Here is an 8,123-nt window from a genome sequence, read left to right on the forward strand (position 1 = left end):
TCATAACCTCCACTTTACACTCACTCATTAGCTGGGTTTTGAGGTTACAAGAATACGGTGGCTTCAAATGGTTGCATCTAGGAGGGGTTGCACCCACACTTTGATCTCTGCTCTGCCCAAACTTTAAAAGCACTGCCTGGGAAGGGCAGCAGAATTTCTATTCAGGAAGCACTAAGGAGTCAATAGACTTCATAGCTCATTATAACTTACCTCCATTCCACAGGTGTTAAGAACCCTCTCTCCTGTTTAGTGGAATTGATATTCCATGATTTAAACAATCCTTTCTTCTGCAATTTTGCTGTGTTAGCCATTCCTGGTAATATCGCATTTCTATTTCACAGCCCTGCAGACTGTTTTTAGCTCTAGCTAAAAAACCTTAACTCAAGTGTAGTAATATTAAACCAGGTGTAAAAATGATTGACAGTGAAGAATTGGAGGCACTATCAAGGTGCTTAAGAACACTACATTTTGTTTTACAAATCTGAATAAGAGATGTACATTATATACATCTACATAATGACTACAAGATCAATGAAACAATATCTTTTTACAATTTTTACTTACTTTGTTGTGTTTTTTAAACTTAATATATAATCTAGCAAATTAGTGAACATTTTCAAAATCCTAGATCCACCCATGGCTTCAAAGAACACATCATAACTAGTCTTATGCTATTTATCTTTTTTTAAACATATACATGTTTTTAAATTTTATCTTTTTTTAGTGCAATCCCCAGATTCCCCATCCTGGAGCTCCTGTATGACACCTCTGATGGACTCACAACCTAGAATTTCAGAAATCATAGAATAATTTATGAAAAACACAATTCCTTTATTCTGCTTTTGAGCACTGTCGTAAAGATGTTGTACCAGCTGCAAAGGAGGCAGGTAAGCTTTCCAGGATAATCAGCTTTGGAAATCAAACTCATTTATTTCTTGTGTATTCTAGGAAAATGAATCTGATGTTGACGATGAATAAACAGTAGGTTGCTCTTGGTCTCCATTCAACTGGGCTTAAAAATGATTTTGGCTTCCTCTGCACTGGTGGCCAAGCTGCTTTCAACCTCAATTAAAGGAGACATGGGGAACCCCATATTGACATGTGCTTTCAACATGTCATTTTCATTACCCTTAGATACAGATTCTGCCATGGCTCTACACAAAGCGTGCATTGAGTATTCTAGTTTTGACTGTAGTAAGGCCGGGATTTCACCTAGTATCTTTCAGCAAAGTCATGGAGAGTTCTGTGGAAAGGTCAACAGCAGGACTGAATCCTCAGAGCAGGAATATGTCCTCTCTCTAGCATCTTTCTGGCGTCATTTGAATGATAAAAATGAATTGTTCAAAACATAGCTCTGGAGCTAATTGATGGCACACATGCAAGCCAAAGTAATCTTTGAACAGACATAATGATCCTAATGGTGAACATTGCAGAGTGATATTAGAAAGCTTTGTTTTTCCCTTTCATCTCTGATTTGGTACAGGGATGTTCGCAAACTACTACATTTGACAAAGTGCTTGTTTTATTCCCCAGCTGCCCTGAACTAACAAGCTAATGACAGATTTTCTGTACAGATGGGATTGTTTGGGGAAAATATGCCTAGCAAGCAGGCTCAGTTTTTAAAGCAAAGTTATCTCAGTTTATCATGATCTTCTCACAAGCAAAGCCAGCTTTCAGGGCAAGTAAAACTCATGGTCACCACACTGTCTGATTTGATGGGGAAAAGGGTAAATAAGTAATGGAGAATCTCAGTATGTTTCTATGAAACGGGGTATGATTATTCTCTCTAAAAATCAGAAAGAAGAAGAGCTATCTAGGTTGAAGGACAATATTGGTGCAAGATCAAATAGGTGTAAACTAGAAACAAGGAAATACAGCTTGGAAAGTAGGAAAAGTTTTTTAACCATGAGAGGAGGGCTTTTGAACAAGGTAGTGAGAGAAACTAGAGCATACTTCAAGCTGGAGCTAGATGGGAAAGATAGAGTAAACTTATTAAACAGAACATATGATATGTGGCTTCAAGCATTTCATATCCTATGAGAGGGCTAAAAGGAAACTTGATATCTGTATGGGTTGCTTGCAGGGGCAGATCCACAAGGGATGTGGTAGTGTGGCCTCATCCCCACTTTTTTACCACGTGGCTGGTGCAGCAGTCATCCTGAAGAAGGCAAAAATCCCCACCCTGCTTCCCTTCACCTCCCTGTGCTTTCACCTCCCATTTCCCCGCTCTTCTGCCTACAGCTGTTGGTGTCCCTGCTGTCCCCAGTGTCCAAAGTCCTGGTGGCAAGGGGAGTTCCTATCCTGTTCCAGCCAACCTGTGTAGGGGCTGGGCTGAGACTAGGACAAGGGTGCTGGCAGCAGTGGGGACAGTTTCATCCTCCCTATGCCTGCTTCTGGGCTTGGGGAATACCCCACGGGAGCAGACAGGGAGTGGGAACTGGTGAAGAAATGGAGCTCCCCTCATACATGGACAGTGCAGAAAGTGGGGTCACCAACAGTGGCAAGCAGGGAAGGGGATGGGGAGGCTACTTACCTCTAAGCACAGAGGGGAAGGAAGGGGAAAATTCTTACCTACTTTGGGACTTTAAAAAGTCCCCAACTTCTGCATCTGCCACACAGTCTGCCTATCCTGGTGCAGGGAGGGGTGGGGGAAAGGAGGCTAGGAGCAGGAGGTGCATCCATCGCTGCAGCTGGTTGCTGCTCCCACACACACACTTTGTAAAATCTTGGATCTGCCTCTGGTTGCTTGTTTATATAGAAAGTATCCCATCTTTCTGGGATTCTGCTGGTCACCTGGAAGGAAGAGACATCTTCCCCCTTGAATATATTACTTGGTTTCTCAGGTGGGGGATTTCTCTTCTAACATTGGCCACAGCTTGAGGTGAGAGATAGGCGGGGGGGCCCTGGCACACCTGCTGCTATTGAGGAAGCAGTGGTGCCTGGTTGTTGAGTCATGTTTTCAGAGTCAAACTGATTACCAGATTTGGAGCCATAAAAAGGAATGTCCCCCCCAGGTCAAATTGGAAACGGCCATTGGGATTTCTGTCTTCCTGTGTGGTGTGGAGCATAGTCCACTTCCTAGGATCAGCTGAGCACATTTTACCTAACTAATTCCAAGCCATTGCAGTTGCATAGGCAATTGTGTTGTCCTTGTCTTCTCTGCTCTCTTCTTGTGGCACGCTACAGAGCATCTTCTTCCTCTTTGGCAGTAGTGTGTGAGTGGGACTAAAACAGAGGTTCTTGGGGATTCATTGAAACACACTGTTATCTGCAAAGATATAGGACTAGACTTGATGACCTGGAAGGTCCCTTCTAATCCTATGTGCCTATGTTTGTTTTTTAATGGAAGCTTGCAGCTCTTTTTCATGAGAATGTAGCCTTGAAAATGTAATTTGATATTCATTGTTCACTGAAGTTGAACTTGAACTCATGTTGCCTAAAAATCGCATTTCTAGCCTCCCCACTTCTAGCCTCCCAGGACTGGTCTTTGGGATCCATGACAAGGATGCCCATGGTTCCTTGCGTTATTTTAGAGGATCTCAAAGCAGCTCATGATTGTCAGAACAGTTCTTCCCTAGCTCCCATGGATGACCACAGCAAGCAGTTGTTGTGACCTCTGGCCATGGAATAGCTCAAGAAGCAATATATGATGTGCAAGGAAATTAATTACTGAAAAAATGATACAGTGACAATCCTATATCAGGCACTATTTGCACAATGTTGTACTTCTCCACTGAATTGGTGACATGAATTACATCCCTTTTATTCTGCTATGATTCTCCTTTGTCAGACATCAGGGATAGCAGCTTTCTTACATGCTAAAGGGCTTGCAGTTCTGGCAAATATTTCACTGAAGCTTTTCATTTCTTTAAAACTACAGATAAATAATTTTACATCTAAATAATTTTTCTATCCAGGAAAAATACATCATAAATCTTTGCCCTCCCCCCAAAAAAGTCACACAAGGCAGTTCAGGGAAATAAGACATTAAATCTAGTTTCTTGCTTTAAAAGTGCTTTACATATATCACCACCAACCAGCATGTAAATTTTAGTTAGCCACTGGACTAGTCTTTTAAAGAAGTTGAAAAATGGCCCTGTGTCCTCAAAGGACACACCTGTTATCTGAAACAGTTTTTAACCAGCTTGTTAAGCAGCTTTGACAGATCAAAGACCCCGGACAATGGGCACAAACTTTAACAATAGTTTAGCCTTGAGCAAAAGCTTCTGTCAAAGCAAGGCTTGTGCCAGTTGTATTATGGCCTGCAATTGAAAATAAATTTTACTTGAATAAGTACCTCAGCCCGATCAGAGGCACTGCCGCCACTGAAACAAAAGCAGTTGGGGATAAGTTATTGACTTCACTGACAGACTGAATGAACTTCATTATGCCAGCCCACTCTTGGTAAATGTGTCAGGTTTTAAACTGAATTAGGCGGCAGGTGCATGGACCATTTTCCTGCCCCCCTTGAGACAGCAGAGGGCCAATCATCACCTGATTCTACAGACAAATGTTTAGATTTGTTTTTCATATTGCACAGCCATAAGTGAAAGCATATTTAAATCATAAGGCTTTCCCCTCACTCCCTTCCCCCCTTGGCCCCCATGGACTTGCTGTGTTCCCATGCACAGGTCACTCCGACCCTCTGGTGTAATGTAATGTGCTTTTGCCTCCCCCCACAAGAGATTACAATAACATTTCGGAGTCATCTCTGTTGTAGGTCACTTGAGCTTGCAGGATTTCAGCTCTGTAGCCTGCTTTCATAAAAGAACACCAAACTCTAGGGAAATGGATCCTCTTTCCCCATTAAAAAGGATCCTAAATACATATGCATGTTTTGTTAAAGGGATTTTTCTTTGGCAATAACATGACTGACCCAAATCCCATTGAAGTCAACGTAAAGACTCCCATTTTATATCATATGCATTCATCTTAAGAGTCAGATTTCAGAACTCAAATGTCAAGTCTCTAGACAGGTTTTTTTATGTTTCTTTAATTTAATTCTAACAATTCTTTAATTTAATTCTAACTATTTAATCAGATTTCATGCAAAATAATACAATAAGCCTAACATTTGTCGGCTGCACTGAGATTCTAAGGCTTTCTCTTTTTTTGCTTTCATGTTCTCCTGGAAAACATTTTATTTAATAGTCTGTCAGGGCCTACAAGGATAATGCAAGATCAGCTGAACTTCAGACACTTTGGATGCCAGCTCTCATTACTTAATCATGAGACACAGGACTATTAAGACTCTTAAAAATGAAAGCCTAGTTTTCTGACCAGAGAGGGAAGAGATGGCATATGCCTTTGGCTGCATGCCTTATTTAAGTTAATGAGCAAGTAAGATTCCTTTTTCCTGTAAGCAGTCTGGATGTCCTTTATACAACCTGAACCTTAAACTATAATGACATGTCTGTGTGTTTAAAGAAAAGTAGTTTTTGAAACTGGACAATAGCAACTCTTATATTTAATATTTATATTAATTTTAACATGTTTTCCCTGCTTATTTTTTATACAAAAGTGAAATGGCTAGGAAGAAGACAGATTTGCTACACTGGACAAGAAAACTGTCTTGCAGTCTTGTCTGTATAGTCAACAATTTATCTTTTTACCTTTAGTAAAATCATATTCAATGCCTTCAATATAAACACCTGAATGTGCTTTACAAACAATAATTAAGCCTCACAGTACTTTTTAGGAAAGGCAGGAATTAGCATTACCAATTCACGTAAGTGGAAACCAAGCCACACAGTAGTTAAGTGATTTGCCCACAGTCACAGGCAGCTCAGGGATGAAACTGGAATAGAAAGAATTCCAAACTTCCAACTCTATAGTCAGTTGCTTAAACCACTATGTAACATTTCCTTCTATAACCACTGCCTTCTAGGTCCTACCGCAGTTGTATGCGGTTCATATGTATAATTCTAATGTAACAAATACTTCCTTTTTCTAACTGTTATAAACACAGCCAGAATACTTCACCTATGGAATCACATCAAGGCACAATATTTCTCTCCCACATACACACATCTAGGAAAACAAAGTAGACTTATTCTTTAGGGCTATGTGAAGACTGCTGTGTGTCAACACAGAAAATCATTTCTCACAGTGGTATCACTTGCTGGATATGTTCCTTCCCTCCAACTACAGCAGATGGTGTTTCATAGTTGGTCACAAATGGCTGTCAGTGAGTGTTTGTCTGCCTGCCAGTAACCTGTAGTTTGGGGACTCCCTCAGAGAGTGTACCAGCACTGACTCTGCTGATAGCAGCATCTGAGAAAATGATCCGTCCTTTCTTGTCAGGCACAAAATTAGCCATCTCACTTTCAAACTGTTGACAAGGGGGATATGAAAGAAATAAGGACTGTGCCAGCCCAGATGATGTTTCTTGAGCTCTAGTTCTCTGCATCTAATACAGATTAAATAGGAAAAGCAAGCCTTTATGGCAGCAACATGTACCTCAACAGAAAGATAATGCTTTAGATGTGGCCTCGTTTTCATACCAACATTTTATACAGCATTTTACCAGTAAGGCTTACTCAGTTACTTCCAGGCTAAGGTAGATTTTTTTTCTGGCCCACCTTAACCATCAGAATGAGATAACCTTTAGTGACATTGCCCTGTAGAAGCAAAAATCCATCAAGTAGCGAAAGGTCCCATTGCAGCAGTACTATCTGATGTTGGCTACATGCGCACAACTAGAAGGCAGCCAGCCAAACCTGCTGTCCTCTGTGGCCATGGCCCTGTACCAGCAGCACTGAACAGAAGGAGGGGAGAAACAGGATAAGGTGATAATATAGATCAAGTCTATAACCCTTCAGCTCCCAGAGTGAAACCAACTTTGAATCAGTTGGTAACAACAGCCATTTTCTCTTTCAAATGTGCTAGCTGTTAAACAAGATGTGAGGATGAATACACTGCATTTGGACTTGTCTAAGTACATCCCAGCCATACAGTTTATTCAATAAAAGATATCACCCCAAAAAAACCTTTGCCTCTCACATATGTCCTGGCCCATCATGCCTACATCATGCCAACACTAATAAACTACAATTAGTAAGCCTTTCTCTTATGCTCTTAGTCGCCATGTCTACACGAGACGCTGACTGTGTAGTAGCCCAGTACTACCGCACAGCAGTGTCACGTGGCAACAACCATGACACGATGCTACTGCTCAGTAGTAGTAGGCTGCTGCACAGTCAGCATCACAAAAAGACATTCGTTGGCACTACTTCACAATAACTCGGGTTACTGAGCAGTTATTTAGTACTTGTTTATACAAGTACTACATGACTGCGCAGTAACAACTGTACAGTCAGCATCTCATGTAAACGAGGCCAGTGTGTCACTAAACTAGTGCAAAATGCCTCTCATAGAAATCATTTGAAGCATGCCCCTTTTGGTATAACTGAACAGCAAGTTCTGTTTTACATCCAGAATTTGTATAAACGCTAAGAATTTCACTGCTCCCATTTTTAAACATTTCTGCCTACGGAGAAGGGTTCAGGACTTCATTTTGTAGTCCACCAATTCCACTGTTTTCATAATCAGCTGGTTAGGGTTACTTCTGAGTAATTCTGGGGAATGTAGATGCACTTGCTCAAAGAAGTCTAATTAAACACTAATCAGTTCAGAAGTCAAGAATAGTTCAGAAGAACCACAGAGTAAAATGAAGGAAATTGTTTATGACAATAGTTTTGTACATAGACAGCACCTTTTATTCTGAACTCTTTCAAAGTAACATGTAGATGTTGCAGGCTAGATTACAAACAGAATTCTAGAACTGGTAAAAAATCAGAATTTCTATTCCACTGTAGGAATGTTGACATTTCAATTTATTGTCATCCCAAATCAAAATAGTTACTAATAAAAGAAAAAAAGAATTGTGGAAAATATTAAAATAATCTGATTGAAATTAAATACTGAACTATTTTGCTTTGACTTGATCTATTATATTACATTACATGTTATTGTTATTCAGAATAAAACTTACTGTGAGAATACAAATAACATAAAGTTCGAAAGAAAAACTCAAAATACTTTCACTTTATTGAAATGAAAAATTACAATCTTATCAAAATAAATATTTCAATCATTTTTTAAAATTAAATCAATGCATTCCT

The sequence above is a fragment of the Alligator sinensis genome, unplaced genomic scaffold (genome assembly GCF_000455745.1).
Source record: "Alligator sinensis unplaced genomic scaffold, ASM45574v1 scaffold417_1, whole genome shotgun sequence".
NCBI classification, from domain to species: domain Eukaryota; kingdom Metazoa; phylum Chordata; order Crocodylia; family Alligatoridae; genus Alligator; species Alligator sinensis.